Source organism: Zosterops lateralis (assembly GCF_965231275.1).
Source record: "Zosterops lateralis genome assembly, chromosome: 1".
Taxonomy (NCBI): Eukaryota; Metazoa; Chordata; class Aves; order Passeriformes; family Zosteropidae; genus Zosterops; species Zosterops lateralis.
The window spans coordinates 125804500-125824760 of record NC_139762.1 but is presented as its reverse complement, the minus strand read 5'-3'; the positions used below and the strand labels follow the sequence as shown (position 1 = coordinate 125824760).

General features: G+C 39.4%; 1 long non-coding RNA gene across 5 annotated transcripts in view; it reads left to right on the top strand.

Annotated features, from left to right (window-relative positions):
* The window catches only part of LOC310912756, a 65923-nt gene extending 60321 nt beyond the window's left edge, over nt 1-5602 (top strand). For 3 of the 5 annotated variants that reach the window (XR_014590708.1, XR_014590710.1, XR_014590712.1), the window contains 2 exons: nt 4089-4197; nt 5057-5602. This is a non-coding gene — a long non-coding RNA (uncharacterized lncRNA). The remainder of the gene's footprint in view (nt 1-4088; nt 4198-5056) is intronic. The other 2 variants (XR_014590709.1, XR_014590711.1) reach the window with 1 other exon arrangement.
* The last annotated feature ends 14659 nt before the right edge of the window (nt 5603-20261 follow it).

Sequence of the window (20261 nt, the reverse complement as noted above, 5' to 3'; positions counted from 1 at the left end):
GGTAAAAGTGTGGAGATGCAGAAAATATGAGCAGTTCTATCACAAAGGCAGTAAGTGTAACATTTAATTCAACCTTTTTTAAACAAAGGCCTCAGCCACAGAAGATAGTACAAAAATGCTTTGGCAGTAAAAGAATTAGAATATGACTGCTTGGAAGGCCCTTCAGTAGAAGTAATAAAGACAGAAGGCCTTGTTGTTCAATATTTTGTCTTTAAGTCAATGCTGACACTTTTAAGAAGGTAAGACCAAATCTCAGCCATGGAACAGTTAGTTTAATAAACATCAGTAGGTAGCTCTGGGACAATTAGCCTTCAAAAATGTTCTGGATCAGCTTAGTGAGCTCCTCACTAGTATTTGTAAAATACAAAATTATTCTATTGTTTGGCTGAGCTCATTAAAGATGATAAAAATTTCAATACTGCACAAATGAAGTGTCCAAAGCACAGGTTTGTGAAAATGCCAAGGAAAATGAAAATGAGTGAATAAAAATTTTGCTATTCTGAGGAGCCTGTTGTATTATAAAAAAAGGAAGCATTACCCTTTGCTTTACACAAAACCATGGGGTGCCCATCAGTTAGCTAACTACAAGCAACAAAACATGCAGTCATTCCCTGCCACAGATTTAAATCATAAGGAATAACTGCATTTCTACCTGCTGTGGAAATGTGCTTGGAAAAACAATGTGGTCCATGTTCCTCTTTGTTGTTAGATCTGCTTTTTTGAGATTTTGCTTTCTATTTAGGTGCTGGCTCCTCTAACTTGTAGCCAGCCAACAACAGGCTCGCTCTTCCCTCCCACGTACATAAGACTAAAAACTGTGCAAATTTGTCCTCTTCCTCTTGAAAATGTAATCATCAAGGTGCAAACCCTTGCCACTGTGGGCTAACACATAGCCAAGTAACTAAATAGCTCACAAAAAAATATATTTTTATAATTAGAAGTCCCATTGTTTGGTTCTAGTTTCAAAGGCTGATGTAGTATCTGGAAGCATCCCTTACTGAATCCCAGGAGGCAGAGTTTATAAGTCATGCTCCATAAAAGCTTTTGTTCTTGTAAACTAAGTTCTGCCAACAGGCCTATAAAGTCTCTCTTGCATGTACTGACCTTTGTCTTGACAAACCACTGCACCTCCCACCCATTTCTCATCATTCCAAAACAAACACAATTGGACTTGAGGATCTTAAAGGTCTCTTCCAACCTTGATGATTCCATGATTCTAAACTGTACAGCTGAACTGGCTCCTGCTCCCACCCAAGACAACACTGAATGACCTCTCTCTCCTCCTTATTCCAGGTAGTGGCTTGTTGAGCTTCCTTATTTATACTGTCTGAGGAATGAGGAAAGAGAGAATGTTGCTTTTGATGGCAGATTACCAGATAAATTAAAAATAAGCAAAGTTGGGCAGGCTTGCTAATGGTTGTAATTTCAAAGATATTTTGTATGCCCTGGGACTCAGTAGAGAGTATCTTTGTTTGTATAGTGCTCATGATGTGCATGACCCTCATCCTGATGCTCATAACCTTCACCCTGGTGAGCATGACTCTCACCATTTTAAGATCTCTGTTGTCTGGACTTGAGAAGGGACTCTGGGGAGTAATTTTCCATTGCCACTTAAACATATCCATGTTGCTGGAAAGGAAGGAGTAAGCCAGTGTTTGTATTCTTCCATTTCCCTAATAGTAAAAAAATTAAAGGTATCAGAGCTAGTCAGCAAAAGCAGATTGGGGGACTATAATTGGGAGGAGGATATGCTGTCATCCAAATATAACAGACAACAAATTCCTATTGAATGCTGAGCCTTGGAAAATGAACTGCAGAAAAGAGTTTGCAAATATGCTGGCTTCTGAATGCTGCAAGGTTAGTGTTAGTGTCAGCTTTAGTGCCCTGGCCACCTTCCAGTCTGGGTAATTACATGCAGCTTATTCAAACAAGCCTACAGTTTCACTTGCACATGGCATTCCTCTCTTCCTAGCCTGAAAGGCAGAGCTGCTGTGAGTTCATTTATAATAGAACACTTCAAGAGTAGGCAATCCTCCATTCTGTCACACTGTTTGCAAATTTTCTTAGAGCAATGTAGGTGTATATAAAATGAACAGCCAGGCACAGGTAGACCCTGGCATTAGTGAACTATTTCAGTGCCAGTGACTGTAAGCAAGGTTACTTTCATTCTTTATACTCTAGAAAGTCACTGATTTTGCTTGTCTTGTTCTGAATTCTCATTTGTAATCCTTTTTAGGGGTAAGCCAATAATAATCCTGTTCACATGTCTGTGGGGTTTTGTGCTGTAGCTTTAGGAGTTTTGAATTTCCTCTGTTAAGTAGAGAACTAGAGATCAAGACTTTGAGATAGAGACTAAAGCAGCTACATGTTCCTGTTCACACAACCTGAAGGAAGTGAAACTCCTATTTTAGTCAAAAGGTAACACAGTGTTTCACACTAAAGACTATTTTTTTTTTAGGTGGTAAGGCAGCTACAGTTGCACCTTATGACCACAGACTGCATCTGTGGGGTCAGAAAAACAGTCTGAAAACTCCATCTGAAAACAAGTCCAGGTTATTTATTGCTCTTTAATGTCCCCTGCATTATTCACTGCTGAGCCTGATCTCAGACCTCCTGTGCACATACAGCTGTATTCCTGCACTTGTGGATATTGTACTAGAACAACCCTATAATATCCTATGATTCCACCTCAGAGGTCACCTACAAGCCAAGCCTATAGAGCAGTAGATGTGGACAGGACTGCAGGTTCAAGTGGCCACTGACAAGTCTCAGTGTCTCTCCTTTGCTCATAGAGAATTCCATAAAGTTCTGCCACCTCTATCAGCACCTGTGCATTGTTTTGGTTTGATATGCATGAGGAAGAAACAAAAAAGTAGTAGAGATTAGAGAGTGGACAGCAAATAGAGAAATAGCAGAAAGTAAAAAGCAAATAGCAAAATAGTGGTGGTCATAATCATTATTCTTGACATCACAAGTAGGAACAGGAACAGCATGGGCAGAGTGTGACTGCAGAGACTATTAAGCAAAAATCAAGCTCTTCTTAGATGAAATGAAAGGGGACCACCTGTCTGCTAAGGTCACCCTTGTTGGCTGTGCTGAATATGCCAAGGACTATTCCAGGGACTCTTCTAATGCTGGAGGGCAGCAAGGAAGTGCCCTGCATTGATACACACAGCAAATCCTGTAACTTCCCCGTTCAATCTCTGCCAGTGGCAATCATGCCACTGCCCTCAGTGCTGGCTTGTGGTTTTGATGGTGACAAAACCATCGGTCAAGGTGGACACTTTATTTTTCCATTCCTCTGGTGATTTCCACCAGCAAGGATAACTCCCTTCTCATGGACTGAAGGTTTGTCATTAAAACCATCACATTTTTTGTTTTGTAGAACTGCTGTGCCTCAAGCCTCTGTGATCACTACATTTAGGGCTGAAGTTCTGGTCTCTCTAGAACATAGGGGAAAAGGGCAATGAACAAAAATAGGCACATAAATCATGGCACCTGACAAATCAACATTAACATCCTGGCCAGTATTTTGAATGTGCAGAGTGCCCCAAGGGGCAGTGGTACCAGAAGGCAGCCTCTGTAAGATATTTCCATCTTCAATTTCTGTGACACTGGATACTTTTGCATGTATAAAATGTTCTCCAATCTCATTTCCTCTTTTCCACAATGCAAAGAATAAAATCTCTTTAGATCTGTTAGAATAATTTAATCACTTGGTGATAAAATGTAGTTTTCTTCCTATATTTCATAAGGTATTTAACTTATTAATGGGATTGGGGGTAAATATCTGTACCGATATGGCTGCATTGCATTGCTTCTCTTAAAATTCAGTTTTGCTAGAGTTTTCATGTTTATGCAAGTACAAACAAAGTAGTTCCTCTTGAGGAAAACTTTGAGTTATAGAAACAATTTGTTGTACTGTTAATTCTCTGTCAACACAGTGGAGGGAAGCCCAGGAAGTTTTGTATTTGTCAAGCTCTGGGCATAAAAAAAAAGCTAGCATCACTCAAAGGCAATTAAGAAGACAACACAGTTTATCTGACTGTGTGATAAACTCAGAGTTTTGTTTCACTTCTTCTTAACAGTCTGGTCCTACAGGCTCCCAAATGGAGGAACGAAAAATTACATCCAAGAATTCAGTATCTGGCCTCCAAAGAGAAGTTATGTGTGTCTCTGGAATATGATCAGCATTTGGTATGATTAGAGCTTTGGTTGCTTTCTTTCATCCTGGAAATTGTAAGCCAAGTGGAGAGACATGAATTCAAGTTCTAGATATGATCAGTAAAATTACATTCTTTCAAGGAAATTGCCTGTTTTCCTGTGTCAGTCTGGATTCAGATCTAGTCTGAATGGGCAGGCATAAAAGCCTGCATTTCAAGCCAATTTTTATTATAATGAACCAGATTCTTTACCAGAGATTCACAAACACTGCCTCTGGTTTGTAGAGAATTGTGGTAATCAAGATTCAAAATCCACCTTTTGCAGCTGAAACAGACACTTCTGAATCCAGGGCATTCTAGGTTACCTGGCTTATTGTACACCTTCCTCTGAAGTGTGGCAGAAAATAGCCTGTTTGAAATGAGAGGAGTCCCCCAAGTCGTTCCATGGAACAGCTCTTTGTTCCTTTCTTGCTGATGCAACTACAAGTTCACTGTAAATTGCTTTTGAACTACCAGGTTGTGTGAATGGAAGTTAGATGGATATAAAGGTATATGTTAGATGTAAAGGTATCATTTGGCTTTGTACCATTGTGTTAGATTAATGCTTTTTAAAAACTTGTGTGGCTCTCAGTAAAAAGCAGGATATCTGTATCATTAAAAATAACCAATAAAAGCATGAGGAGGACATTTTCCAGCAGATACTAGGAGAAAAAAACTCAGTTGTTTGCCTTTTCCTCCATCAGTGTGGCAATAAAAGGCATTTAAAGGCCAGGATTCAGTGCTGTCCTCTTCCTGGGAGCTGTTTAACTTTGATGATAAATGCCTTATGAAGTTGTATAACAGAATTCTAATATTTATATATATATTCTTTCTTTCCTTTTAATCTCCTGCAGCTAATCCTCCTGTCTTCAGCTGATTGAAGTCTTTAAAAGGGAGACTAATTATTTAAAGTTAACTTGTTCCCTGAGACACTTTTTGTCACTGCCTGTGATTCATGGATCTTATGTCTGAGCACTGAAGCTGGAGCATGTCAAGCAACACGTGCTCTGGGTATACACATCATCTTCCCACTCCAATTAAACTTCAGCAAAGTAGGAATTGTTTACTTCATTGCTTTAGATTTGAGTAATAACCCAACCCTCCTGACCTGCAAAAGTATGAAATCACTGTACAGGCCACAACTCTAACACAGCTGCACAGAGGGACAGAAGTGGACAAATGTCAGACAAGCTGGTGTTCTCCCTCTGAAAAAAATGTATCTCTGCTGAAAATATGTCCTGAGGCCTGTAAAGGAGGGTGACTACAGACTAACAGAAAAAAAGGGTGAGATCATGGTCTGAAGAAAGTACAAGCATCAGTCTCTGCAGACTGCAATTTTAAAATAAAACTTAAAAATTGCAAAATAAAGCTTTACTGCTTGAAGATACAAGATAAAAATATTTTACAATGTTTTGTGATTTTTTTTTGTTGGAAATGATGCCATATTCCAGCAGCCACGGCAATGTATGTATATGAGTTATTTTCTGTTTATCTGAGGCACACATTTACCAGGGGAGGCTTTCTCTTTGCTTAGTCATTATGATAATGAAGTTTACCTTTCTCAGGCTCAAACTGACACACATCCAGAAGTTGTGCAATGACAGGTGATTACAGTAACCTCCTTGGCACTATGTCATGGTGGGGCGGTCTGCACCAGATAGACCTGGGACTGGGGACTGTCCCTTGACCTCTTTCATCCATCCTACCCAGGCTCCTCATCCCTTTCATTGTCCTACCTCAGGCTCTGCTGAATGGCACAGAATTGATTTTGAACTGCCTCTACATGTACAGACTTGGATTTAATTATTAAACACTTGGATGTCACAGACCCTCAGAGTGACAATTCCATTGTAATTTCTTATGGAAGATGTCAAAACACTGTATCTATGCAGATGCCAGCTTTCTGTCTGCAGTGGTAAAAGGTTAATCACTACAATTATCTCTGGAAATTTTCTGGAAGTCCAGATAGCAAGTCCCAAATTCAATTCTCGTTGGAACCAGTGAGTATTTTCAGATTCTCTCAAGCACACTTCAGTTTTCACCCATACCTGCAATGTCTTCAGCTCTTGAAAAGAAATAGGAGTGAACTTGAGTACAGTTACCCCACCCCTGCATGTAGAAGCACTACTGCACTGAGAAAATCCATATATTGTAATGTTTCAAGCAATATCCATGGTCTTTTTTTGGGAAAGGCTAAATGTTTTCATTTTTATGAACTTCTGATTGCATTTCTGAGAGCAGAGAAAATGCAAATGCATTCCCCTTTTTTTGGCTTGTTTTTGGGAGTGCCCTGTGGATAGAAGCAGAAGTAGATCTGAGCCAACAACACAGATGAAGCAAGCCAAACCCTCACCACTTGATAGCTGTTTAGCCAGACATATCTTTTTTGAGCAGGAATTGGTCTTTATTCATGAGGAAATTTAAGCATGCCAGCCCTGTAATTTTGCTCAAAAATCTGTTGGCAGAACAAAGGACAAGAAAGAACTCTAAACAGGGGTGTGGGTCTTAACCATCCAGTTATAGCAATATAGAGACCAGAAGATAAAATTAGCTTTAATTATGGAGACATCTTGAGAAATAGATATGTTTGCTTGGACTTCTGTTTCATTTGTTGCTGTATTTTTTAACTATAATGTGGTGTGTTTTGAATTCATGTTTATCCCTGTTTTTTGGGTAAATCCCTAAAAGAGGATTTACCTCCTTAAAAGACAGTTTTGATACTGATGCCTCTCATTGCACCTAAAGTTGAATAAAGCTTTGCGTCTAAGGTGATACAGAAGAGAGATCCTTTTGAGGTTCCAGTAAAGTAAAAGTTCCAGAGTAAAGTAATTTTCACCCTGAATGATGTTAAAAATAAGGTTTTCTTAGCTATGAACCTCCAGGTATTTCTGTAACTCTCATCAGGCCATAGATTTTTGCCTAATCAACACAAAAAATTTTGGAGGTTTTTGCATAGGTGGTTCATAACATATTACTATGAATATAATAATTGTTTCATTACTGCAACAAATTTTTATTGGAGTAAATTTGTATTTCAGTCATTCTGGTGCAACAATGTTTAAATCAAATAATGTAACTGAAAAGGGGGTAGCAAAATCCACACATCTCTAATTGGGCTAAGGAAACTCATCCAGCTGAGAGTGATAAAAAGGCAGGTCTTACCCAGAGCAATTCCCCAAAGGGTAAAATCCTAACACACAGATTTAACATTCTCAACATGTTTACAGCATTTTAGCCTGTGTTTCATCAATCTAGTGCCTCTGCTTTTTAATTACCCTTCCCAAAGACTGCACAGAAGTGTAGGAGGTGGCAGAGACTGGGATATATCAACATGGGTTAGGGAATCAGCTGGATGACAAATTTCACTTAGTGTTCTAAAGTAATAAATCATTTACTTAATGTCAGTACTTGGATCTCAAATGCACTACATTTTAATGTTCTCTAAGTGAGAAGCAGAGGAGATTTCAAACACACATTCAAGTCTGAGATATAGATATAGATAGATTTATATAGATATAGATATAGATGATATAGATATAGATTATATAGATAGATATAGATATGTATTGCATGCCTACGGAAATGTAAGAAGCTATGAATTTAATCTGCATGAGCACTGACTGAAATTCTTTATGGACACAGTGTCATACCTAACTGTGTATCAGCAGGTAAAATCATTAAATGTACTCACTGTCTGGCAGCCATACACTTTAGGCACATATTTCATATGCTTAACCTCGAAATTGAGTATCAGTCACAGCCATTTGTTTCCTAGAAAAAGCCAGCTATGCCCAGCCTTAAACTAGGTACATACAAACTCCGCCCTTAGACCCCCTCCACCCCAAAAAAAAAACCCTCAAAAAAATCCCAAACCAAAACAACAAAAAAACCCCAAAAAGAAAACTCACCTAAATATTCTATGTTGTTTTAAATCTCATTCCTGGTCTCCATCCAGGTACTTAGCTAGCAAGTGAAGGCAAATTCCAGCTGGCTCAGGCTTCCTGATCAGTGCAGGACTGGACACTCGTTGTGATATGACCACTTTGAAGGTGATGGCCAAACTCTAGTATTCTAAGACATTATATTTAAATTCTGAGACATTATATTTAAATTATATTAAATATTTATATATAAATATTCTGAGACATTATATTTAAAGACAAAATATAATGGGTGAAGTTCTGCCAAAATGATTGGTAATTTTGCTTTTGACCTAGGTGATGTTAGAATTTCCCTTGGGCTCTCATAGTACCAGTGGGAAGCAAGATCTGGATGTGTTGGTTTGGCTCTTTGCCATGCACATCTATATGTGTGGGCAGTCTGCTTCTGACAGTTGCCAACACAGGATCACAGGAAAACGCATGTGGGAAGGGAGATCAGGAGGTTTCCAGCTCCTCTTTAGGCAGGACCAGCTCTGAGCTCACACCAGGCTGCTCAAGTCTATGCCTTGTCAGGATCTGGAAACTTTCAAAGATGGAACTAGCATGACCTCCCAGGGCAAGCCACATCCCTGCTCATCTGTCCCATGGAAAAAAGGGTCTTGTCCCCAGTCAGAATCTCTGTTCTTTCAACTTCTGCCCATAGTTTCATTTCCTCTCACCACACTCTGCTGTGAAGAGCCTGACTTCAACTCCTTGGAATCTTCCCTTCAAGTGTTAAGGGCTGCTGGTGCAGGTGAGCCCACATCCAAACCATCTCTATTCCAGGCTGAATAAGCCCAGCTCCTGCAGGCTCTCCTCAAAGGGCAAGTGCTCCAGCCCCAAACGGATTGGGATCATCTGCTCATTTCCTGTCTTGGAGTCTAGCATAAGTAAAGGATTACATTTCTGTCTGATCCACTATGTTGATAAATTCACATTCAAAATCACCTCTTGAGTTTCAAATTCATCTTGACAAAAATATCTTAAATGTATCAGGCTGACAGTCTACACAGTATTACATCATAACCATCAATAGCTGTATTCTTAAACAGTCAGCATTTTTTGCATTACTGCAAAACAGAATATTCCATGAAAAAGTCTTGGTAGATTTTGTCTAGGTAAATATTATGTAGTGATTTATAAATAATATACATATGCTTTCTACTTTGAAATCTTAAACTTGCTGCACCGGGAAATCTTGAAAGTTTTGCTCTACTGTGACCGTAAATCAGTTATTTGTCAGCACAAGAAGCAACCTCTGCTTCTAACAAAAAAACTTTTTGAGCATACTTCTGTCAAACAATCAAAAATACACCATTCTTGAACTAGTACCAACCACTGTGGGTACTGGTACATGGTTTCAGTTTAATGCATCTACAGTTTCAGCCTCACAATCTGTAACTGAGACAGGCAGAATTATTCCATTTTAAGAATGACAAAGATAAAAGGCATTATTTCACTGATTGTATGCCTGGAATAGCTGCAACTAAATCTCTGAGTAAAATAGGATTCCATTATAGAAAGGGATTCTTGAAATTTTTTTGTCCATTAAATAAACAGAATTGAGAAGCAGCAAGTCCTGACCTATTCCATACCTGCAAAAGCAATTGTCTTTTACTTCCTGTCATTTCATTTGGATTATTCTCTCACAGAAGAACTCCAGTTCACAGTTTATAGCATGAATATGTAGTGGCAAACTAGTTAGATTTGATGAAGAAGAAGTGTGAACATTTTGTCATGATCTGCCCACTCACACTTAGCATTGTTTGAAGATTTGTAAATCCTCTTTTACTGGGAGTGCTTCTTGTCTGTTCGTTGCTTTATGTGTTTACCCTGCAAGGCATAAAGAATAATCCTGGGGATGGCAAACTAAAAATGCATTGATTTTTTTTTTAACTTTTCAACTCTATTTCTCAGAATGTCAAAGATGCTGATATATGGGCAGATAGAGATGGCTTTTTTTTTTTTTTTCATCTGTCCATTTCAGTATATTGCCACATCTGTATATTTCTGTGGTTTGGTTTTTATTCAGCAAAAGGACATACTGATAAGAACTAGGTTAAGAGATCAGGAGACAAAAGTCTCTGCACAGAGTATGGAAAGAGTGAGGATAGTTGCTTCTTTTTGACTGTTGTTTAATCCTGGATTGAGAGAATATTAGGTGGCAGTTCTGCACCTTTTCCTCTTTTTGCTCTTGAAGCTCCTGAGAGACTTCTTGCTGGCTTTTAACTGTTGTTACTGCCTTCAGATCCCTCAATCAGCACAGATGGGGAGCTATGAAGCAAAAATCCAATATATTCAAGACTGAGTCCCACTGGTGGAAACGGAAAACTGCTTCTGTCCATCCTGTTCACTTAATCACCAGATGCATATGATCACCAGTAGCCCTCAATGTTTGCCATCTTTGTAAATTAACGTCATCAGTGGTGCAGCACAAATGTCTGTGATGTGAACCAAGAATGAAATCCACAGATTTCTCTAAAGACAGCAGAAACCAGATTTTTATAGCCTCTAGTATTTGCAGGCACAGGACAGAAATAGATGTGAGGACTGGGAGAGACAAAATTATTAATAGAAAGGGTCTGCTCTGGTCACAGATGACCAATTACATTCTACAGATCCTTTTAACACCTGTTGCTCATGGGCCACAAAATCATCTTAAAATCTTTTCATAAGCTTTTTACTTACAGTTCAAACCCCTGAAGTGCCAGTTGTATTGGGAAGAGGCAAGTGAGATCTTGGGCATGGTGAAAAGGCCTAAAACATGAATTACTCATATGTTACAAAGAGAAGCTTCATTTACTGTCCCCCAAAAGGAACATAGAGGAAAAAAAGTTCCTGTCATGTTGATTTGATGTCTTGAGAAGGCTGACCTGACGCAGAGACTGGACAGAGCTAGAAAATAAAGCAGATTATTTATTGAAAGGCCTTTAGGGTACACCTTGGGCAGGACAAGAGCCTGACTAGGGCTACACCCAAGGTAGACTTAGAATGGACACAAAAATGTGTCACAAAATAAGACCTCAGTCATGAGGTCTTATACTTTTATAAGTTTTGGTCCACTTGCACATTGGGGTTTAATTGTCCAATTACAACTTCAGGTTGTTAAATCCCATCCTTCTTGTTCCTCCCTTCAGTCCATCATTGTTTATGCTTTTGGGCTAAAAATTATCCTTGGTCTTCAGCAGGAAAAGGATTTGTTTTTTCTACCTACTCTGTGAAGAGAGATTACTAACATTAATATGAGGCTCAGAACTACAACCCTAGGCAGCACAGAATCTGGAAAACATGAAAGCTGAAACTTAATGCATCATTACCCCCTTTAGAGGCCTGACAAGGCCTTTTGCTTGTTGAGTCTCTATTCTAAATATCTACTAATAATAGGTATTCAATAACAAATAAGTATCTAACAATAGTAAACAAATAACGATAAGAAAGATTTATAGATTGTTTAATACTAGACGTGTGGAAAATCATCACCAGAACATCATATCTCACTACTAATTCCACAGATCCAAAAGAAATTCTATTTTGGATGGGATTGCTTTTGTCTGCAAATTCTGCACCACTCATCTCCAGGACCAGATTTGAAACAGCTGTTATTCATTTAGGTCCTATATGCCCATACAGTTACTTTACACCACTGAAGTACTCTACATTACTTGTAAAATGAATTTATGATTCCTCAGCCATATGGATTACCAGCATGAATATAGATGTTGGAGAAATGAAATTTACAATCTATCAGAGAATTCCTTCTTCTCTCCAGCACCTGCCTTGTCTTAGTTCTGATTTTCCTTTTTTTTTTGTACCCCAGTTTGGAAGGTTAAGGCTTATTTTCAAAAACATATTTTTTTGTAAATTTGAGTGGGTCCCCTAAGACACAGATAGATATATCAAAAATTAGTAAATGCGATAGAACCCAGAAATTAACATGATGAAGATTAAATTTAGTATTACTTTTCCATGAGAAGTAGTGAAATTTACAATCATTCATTATTCAGATAAATGTAAAAAAATATAAATGAAGAAATGGCTAATTGTGCAGCAGCTCTGAATTTTCCTTTTCTAAGCTTATGATTTTCTATTCCTACATCATATGATATGAGGCTGATCTTACTATTCAGATTGTTGAAAAGTTGTTTCAAAGTTTTCCATGAAAACAGCATGGCCTGGTTACATAGACTCCTTGAACAAAATACCAGTTTGAATATAGTACCTTTAAAATCCCCAATACTACCAGCAGTTCATTTTCCATTTCTCATCTGCATTGCTCCTTTAACTGAAGAGTTCAACCTTTCTTATAGAGTTTTTTAAAAATCCCAGAAAATATGGATGATACCTCTTGATTTGAATATAGTTTTCATTCAGTCCAGTTAGTGGATCAGAATTTCTGTCACTATCTGTGGCAGTGCCTGGTCATGTAGAGATTTTTCTGATGGGACAGATGTAATTATGCAAAATTTTAATAGGTGTAGTAGAAGCACGTTTTTAGTAAGATCATTAAGAAACATAACAGGTACATATGAATGCAATTAACAATCTCTGCCAAATTTTGATTACTTAAGAAAAGAATGTTCAAGGCCATGGAAAAACAATATGAATATGAATTCAACTACTACTAAATTCTCTTCTCATTTGTTGTATATATCTTCCATGTCAGTAATTGTTCAGCCTATAATCCCTAAAAAACCATCTGCGTTGGACTTTATCTTAGCCAACACTATGCTGACCCTCATAATCAAGTCTTCATTTCCTCTCAGCTCTATTGTTTCAGCCTCACATTTGTTAATTAAATTAATTAATTTACTTAAGTTAAAAACATCTATTCCAGCCTCAGGCTGCTAGTGGTTTCCTTTGAATTAATACATTGCATAAAGCAAGAATATCACCAGCCTTCCAGATATCACTTCACTGAAACTGGATTTGTTCCAAATTCAAAACACTGCTGCTCACTTCTTTATTTCCTGCTGAACTCCTCCCATGTCCTCAGTCATGAAATATAGCAATTTCCTTTCATCCTCTACTAGGGCAGTTTATCTGTTGGAAAACGTTAAACCAACCTGAGGAACTGCTGGATAGTTGACATTGCACAGTCAAGAAGCAGCATTGTGCCATCACAAGTCTTTCCCCACTCTTTTTGCTGGCTGAGAAACAGCACTGTCTGTTTTTTAAACTTTATAACTTAGACGTGACAGAACCAACCTATCCTGACAGGTTTCCATGCTTTCTTTGCTGGAGCAGAGCCACAGAGACACAACAGGGCTTTTAGCAGCAAACTAATGCGTTCATACTTATTCATTTCAGCATCCAGCTCAAAAGCTCAAACTTGACAGTTCCATGGAGACCATCTCCTCCCTCTTTGAATCTGCTCTTTTCAGCTGCCTAGCTCCTCTTTAAAGTTGTTTCCCCAGCTCTAATAAGTGGATTTATTCTCACATTTTCCTGCCTCCAGAAAACTCTTAGCACACAAATGGCTAAAAGAAAATTTGTGTCTCTCAAAAAGCAGTTCTCTCCCTAGCCTGTGACTGTCACAGGAGCGTACACATGCTCTTGAATAAAACAGCATCCCACTCTCTGAGTCACAAAACTTCCCTGAACTCAATCATTCTTTCTGAAAGCTATTCCGTATCCTTCTGCCCTCTGACCCCCCACACAGGCCTTATTTGTATGTATCAATTGTATTAAGGATATGTAGGTTTCCAAGTTCTATTTTTATGAAGGATGCAATGATTCATGGTCCACAGACCATGAACAATTCACAGTTTAGTCAGCACATACAGTGTTCCATAGAAAATTGTCAGTTGGATTGCCTTGTCCTAAGTATTATTGCCTGGTTTTATATTATTCTAAAAGAGATCAAAGAAAAGATATCAAAACTCCTTATAAAAACTGCTGTTGTTGGGTTGTTATTTGTCCCATAGTACTTGAAACTCAAAAGGAGTCCCTCTGTTTGATTGTGATCCACACTGAGGAAATGGAAAACTCCTGTTTTGTACAAAACTGGCTTGGATGTATTATATATAGTTACCCCCAAGAGCAACTACTGAAAAACTCTGCAACCAATAAGAAAGGATCTTGCAATTTATTTGAACATACAGTGTACCAAAGCTTTGCTGGTTTTTGAAGCTGCAGGTTAAAGGACATGGTCCTTATGCTGTGAGTATGTGAACAGATAGGAGAGCAAGGACAGTTAATGCCCAAAAAGCTTTTCCAAGCGGCATCACTATGCAGTCTTGATATAGGCATGGACTGAACATTTTTCAGAGCCTGCTGGAGTACAAAGTTCCTTCCTCTGAAGCTCATTACAAAAGAAGAACCACAGGAAACTTCTGCACTTGTAGCCTCCTACTTTTTTCCTTTGTGGTCTGGCAAATGCAGATATTCAAATTCAAATCACTCATAAATGTCAAATGAGCTTTCCTGAGCTATTGTGTTTTTCTTTTTCCTTCCAGTCTTTTAGTTTTTCAGATAGAGCATTTTACTACTCTTTTTTAATATTAAATTATAAACTCACAAAGAAATGTAGCAAAGTGAAACATGAAAATAATGTGTATGAACTTAAATAAATAGAGATTGATTCTCAAATAACCTATGACCCAGTGTTTGAGCCAGGTTTGTGAAACGCTTTCCCTGACAAGAACTTACTGATGTGAATAAGTATGGGATTCTGATCTGAAAATGAGATCTTGCACAAACTTGCTCTTCATCATTTTCATCATTTTTATCATAGACTTCAAAATCAAGGCATTTATAATTCATTCTCCTTATTTATTTGATTGTGTGAAATTAGGAACATAGTCTGACAACCATGACAGGGTTTATTTCATACCATGAATATTCATGATGAGTCACTGGAATTTTTTTCCAGAGTAGAGTACTGAATGATAGATAATACATCTACTTCAGTGTGAACCTTCCCAGAATGAACCCATGAAATTCGACTTCCATAGCTGTTGTTTTTTTTTTTTTCTTATTAGATCGCATTTTTTGGAAGAACATACAAAAGTGGTGGAAATTTGCAATAAAAATCCTTCAGAATTAAAATGAATGTTCATAACATCTTCTTTACAATATCTGTTCCACAGAGGATATTTAAGACTTTTTTTTCCCTCCTTTTTTAACATCACATTATCCTAAAAAGATGCAGATACAGAATTAGAATTCCGTATGATAGGAACAGACATAGCACCATTGTTAGAGAACCTGTGTTGCAGTAACAGGTATATTCATATGGAGTCTGGGGGTAAGTGAAGGTGTAGTTGTAAATAGATAACCAAACTTTTCACATGGATTATATGGCAGTAACAGAATAGAATCTTTTAATGGAACACAGAAAATAGAAGTAAATGTCTGGGGAAAATATAGGAATAAAAATAAAAATAATTGATCTCCAGTCATTGTACAAGCACTACCTTTATTTTACTTTGCTCTTCAGGCCTTTTCATTATTGTGTATGTATGAGTTTTTTATTAGCAAACCCTAGAAACTTCACAGCTGCTACAAACCAATGTTGCTCCAACAACAAAAACCTAGCAAGTAACACAGAAGAATTCCCAAATATTTTACTAACCCTCAAACACACAATACATTACCACTGGAATGTAGCTGCTTATGGACAAGGAACCTGGCAAATTTTTGTTAACATTTAACAATACACAATGGTTTAAGATGGGACATTAAAGATTTTTTTCAGCAGGCAGAAATTCTGTAGAAAGTTTAAATTCCAAAGGTCAAATTTCATTTTTTTTTTTTAAAGATTATTCTTATGTAGAGAACAATGGGATTTTTAAGATGCTCAAGTTTCAGAGCATCATTGTATATTCAGTAAGCAAATATTCTTCGTTACTGCTGACTGAAGTGGGATGACACTGTGTGGTCAACTCCTACCACATCCTGAGAAGTCTTCCATCCAACTATTGCTTAGCTGGTGGAATCCAGCTTAGGGTATTGCACCCTTTTTGAGCAATAAAAGGAGCTGAAATGCTGAATGCAATTTCCTGTCATGGAAAGTATATTTTATCTGGAAAAATAAATATTATTACTAATCTTCCCTGGTTTAGGTTAGAAATTCCACTCTGCAGTGAGAAAATAATTCTTCCAAGATAATCTCACACAAACTTAGTGTTGTTGAGAGTAAACCCCTCTAGTCTACAGAGATCATTAAGAGCAATGAGACAGGTTTGGTAGATAGAAGTCCCTGAAACAATCAATATGTAAGGAAATAAATCAACAGGAACTTTAGAAGGCACTTCAATGGACACTTTTGTCTAAATCAGTGTGATTTATGAATCGACTTTCAAACTCAGAAAAACATAGAGATTTCCCACTACCAGTCAGTCATATCATGTTTTTCCAGAAAAACAAGAAGAACATGTGCTTATTTTCATCCCCTGTAGGAAAGAAAACTGGAGTTGTTTGAGAAATTTTTTTTGTCATGGGCTTCAAGGGCAAAACATAGTTCAGAGAGAACACACAAATAAGCACATAGTGGGAAATTGAGGATATTCACATAGTACAGCTTTTCAAAGAGAAGTAAATTACTCTGGCTCATGACCACAATGAGAGTTCTTGAATATCTCCAGTGAGGGAGACTCCACAACCCCTCTGGGCAATGTGCTCCAGTGCATGCTCACTCGGACAGTAAAGAAGTTCTTCCTCATATTCAGGTGGAATTTCCTGTACATCAGTTTCTGCCCATTGCCTCTTGTCCTATTGCTTCATGCCACTAAGAAGAGCCTGGGAACATTGACTGACCCCTTGACTCCTACCCTTCAGATACTTACAGACATGGATGAGGCACCTCTTGGTTGTCTCTTCTCAAGGTTGAACAGGCTCAACTCCCTAGGCCTCTCCTAATAAGAGAGATGCTCCAGTCCCCTCATCACCTTTGTAGCCCTCCACTGGATCCATTCCAGGAGCTCCATGTATCTCTTGTACTGGGGAGCCCAGAACTGGACACAGCACTGCAGGTGTGGCCTCACCAGATCTGAGTAAAGGGGCAGGATCACCTCTCTCAACCTCCTGGAAATGATTTTTTTAATTCTGGTACACCAGGATACCTTTGCCTTTCTTGGCCACGAGAAAGGCTCCTGGAGAGCTTGTTATCCATCAGGACCCCCAGGTCCTTCTCTAGAGAGCTGTTTTTCAGCAGGTTGGTGTAGCAGTGTGCTTTTTAGATGTTGGAGCTGCTACCTATATCCCCATAAGCATCTCCAGCGGAAAAGCCACTGGGAAGGATTCAGGCAAAGCAGCCAAGCTCACACATCACACACACCACAGCTAGGCTCAGCAAGGAGAGGCAAGAAGGGCCTTTTAAGGATTCAGTTCCAGCAAGAGTTTATTCCAGCAGTCCAAAAGGAATTGGGGACAAAAGACCTTACCCTCGGCTGTGCACTGGCCTAAATAGGGGTCAGGAACCAATGGTCTGAGGGCATGGCGGCAGTACAAGGGGCAAGGCAAAGGTCAGTGACCTATAGGGAAGACAGGGCCAGCCACCCAGGAAGCCACCACCAACAGGGAAACAGAGAAAGGAGAAACCACGAGAACCAGGGGCATGGGGAGAAGAGAGACTAGGGCAGACCACAGACCATGGGGGAAATCCTTTCTTTCAGCCTGGGCAGGGAAAACCCTATGGTCCATCCTTCCAAAGCAGGACCCTGGGAATTCCCCTGAGGGGATCCAGGTATTCCACAGGTTGGCCCACAGCCCGTGCTGGTCCATGGTTCCTCCCCAGGTACAGGACCCTGCACTTGCCATTGTAGAATTTCAGATGGTTCTTCTCTGCCCATCTCTCCAGCCTGTCAGGGTCCTTCTGAAGGGCTGCACAGCACTCTGAGGTATCAGCCACTGCTCCCAGCTTTGTGTTGTCAGGGAACTTGCTGAGGAGCCTCTGCCCCCTCACCCAAAGTTAAAGAATACTGGGCCCAGTACTGAACCTGGGAGACACCACCAGTGACAGGCCTCCCCTAGACCCTGTGCCACTGATTACAACCCTCTGGGATCTGCTGTTCGGCCAGTTGTAAAATCACCTCTCTGTCCACTCACCCAATCCACACTTCTGGAGTTTGCCTGTGAGGATGTTGTGAGAGACAGTGTCAAAAGTTATGAAGTTGAGGTAGAAAATATCCACTGCTCTCCTCTCATCCATCCTGGTAGTTGCTTCATCATAGAAGGCAATCAGGCCAGCCAAGTATGATTTACCCATAGTAAATCCATGCTGACTACTCCTGGTCACATTCTTGTAATCCATGTGGATACATATTGCCTCCAGAAAGAGACATTGCATCATGTTTCCAGGGGTTGAGGTGAGGTGACTGACCAGTAGTTTCCCTGCTCCTCCTTCTTGCCCCTTTTGAAGACTGAGCTGACATTTGCTTTCTTCCACCCCTCAGGCATCTCTCTTGATTTCAGAGATGATTGTGAGCAATTTTGCTGTGGGTGTCCACCAGCACTCGTGAATGGATCCCATCAGGGACCATGGACTTGTGGATTTCAATCTTGCCTAAGTGCTCTCCAACCCAATCCTCTCTGACCAAGGTCTTTCTTCCAACATCCCTTTACCCTGATCTCTTGGATCAGAAATTCCTGAGGGCTGGTCTTGCCAGTGAAGACCAATGCAAAAAAAGTCATTTAGTAACTCTGTCTTCTCTGCGCTCTGTTACCAGGGCTCTCTCCTCCATTTAGTAATGGGCCCACATTATCCTTACTTTTCCTTTTGCTACTGATGTGTTTGAGAAAGCCCTCCTTGTTGTCCTTGTCCAGGTTCAATTCCAGATGGGTCTTGGCCTTCTTTGTCTCATTTCTATTTACTCTGACAACCTCTTTATATTCATTCTAAATTGCCTGACCTGCTTCCACTCCTGTGTATTTCCTGTTCATGCTTGAACAATGACAGAAGATCTTTATTCATCTACACAGGTGTCTTTCCTCCTTTACCAATTTCTTGCTCATCGGGATGCATCTTTTTTGAGCCTGGAGGAAGTGATCCTTAAAAATCATCCAACTCTCTTGGATCTCTCCCCTGCAGAGCCTGTTGCCATGGTATTTTTCCAAGAGGATGCCTGAAGAGGATAGAGTTAGTTCACCTGAAGTCCATGGCTGCAATCTCTATGTGCTGTCCTGCTTCCTCCTTGCCTGATACTGAACCCCACAATCTTATAAATTGTTTCAGCCAAGGCTGTTCCCCAACCTTCACATTTCCAATGAGGCCTTTCCCATTTGTTAGTATGATGTTGAGCAGCAAACCATTCTTTCTGGGATCCTGGACTACCTGTGACAGGAATTTGTCATCAGTGGTTTCCAGGAACCTCCTGGACTATTTGTGTTTTGCTGTGCTGCTTCTCCAGCAGATGTCAGGGTAGTTAAAGTCCCCCACGAGAACTGGCTCCTGTGACTTTGAGGCTGCTTCAAGCTGCCTCCAGAAGGGCTCATTCACCTCCTCTCCCTGATCAGGCAACACCCACACCAGCATCACCATGACAACAGCACAAGGCACAGCAGGGTCAGTGTGACCATTTGGGAAAATCATTAGTTATAGCAATCTTTTTATAGCAATAATAATGCAGGTAGTCTGAACCTACATATTTTGAAAGATTTTTTTCTTATATTTAACAAGTCTCAAGATGACAGGGATGCAGGCTGAAGAGTTAGATCAATGCTTTTCCTCTCATGGTACCAGAATTCACCCAGTTTGAAATCTGTTACTTTTAAGTACATTTATTCCTACTGCTCCCCTCCTCAGCAAAGGAGTGCTTACAAACCTCACCAAGGCACAGGTAGCCTGAAAGCTGCATCTCTGGCACCTCTGATACATCAGGGACTGGGAGAGGGAATTTTGAGCAATGACTGCAAGGGCAAATTTGAAAGGGAAGGAAAAAGAAAAATAGTGTTCTGTTTGGATTGAATTATCAAAATTTGCTTTGTAGATCCAAGGTAACAAAAGTAAACACATGCTTATGTGTCTAGCCAGAGCTTTAGTTCATTCACAATCAGATCTGCAGCATTTTTCCTTATCAGAAATATATTTTCTTTTTAACAGTTTCCTAATGTCAGTTGGGTGGAAAAATTTTGAATCAACAAGTAGGTCACCACCACATGTACAACTATCTCAGGATTCCCCTTCTGAGCATTTGGGCTG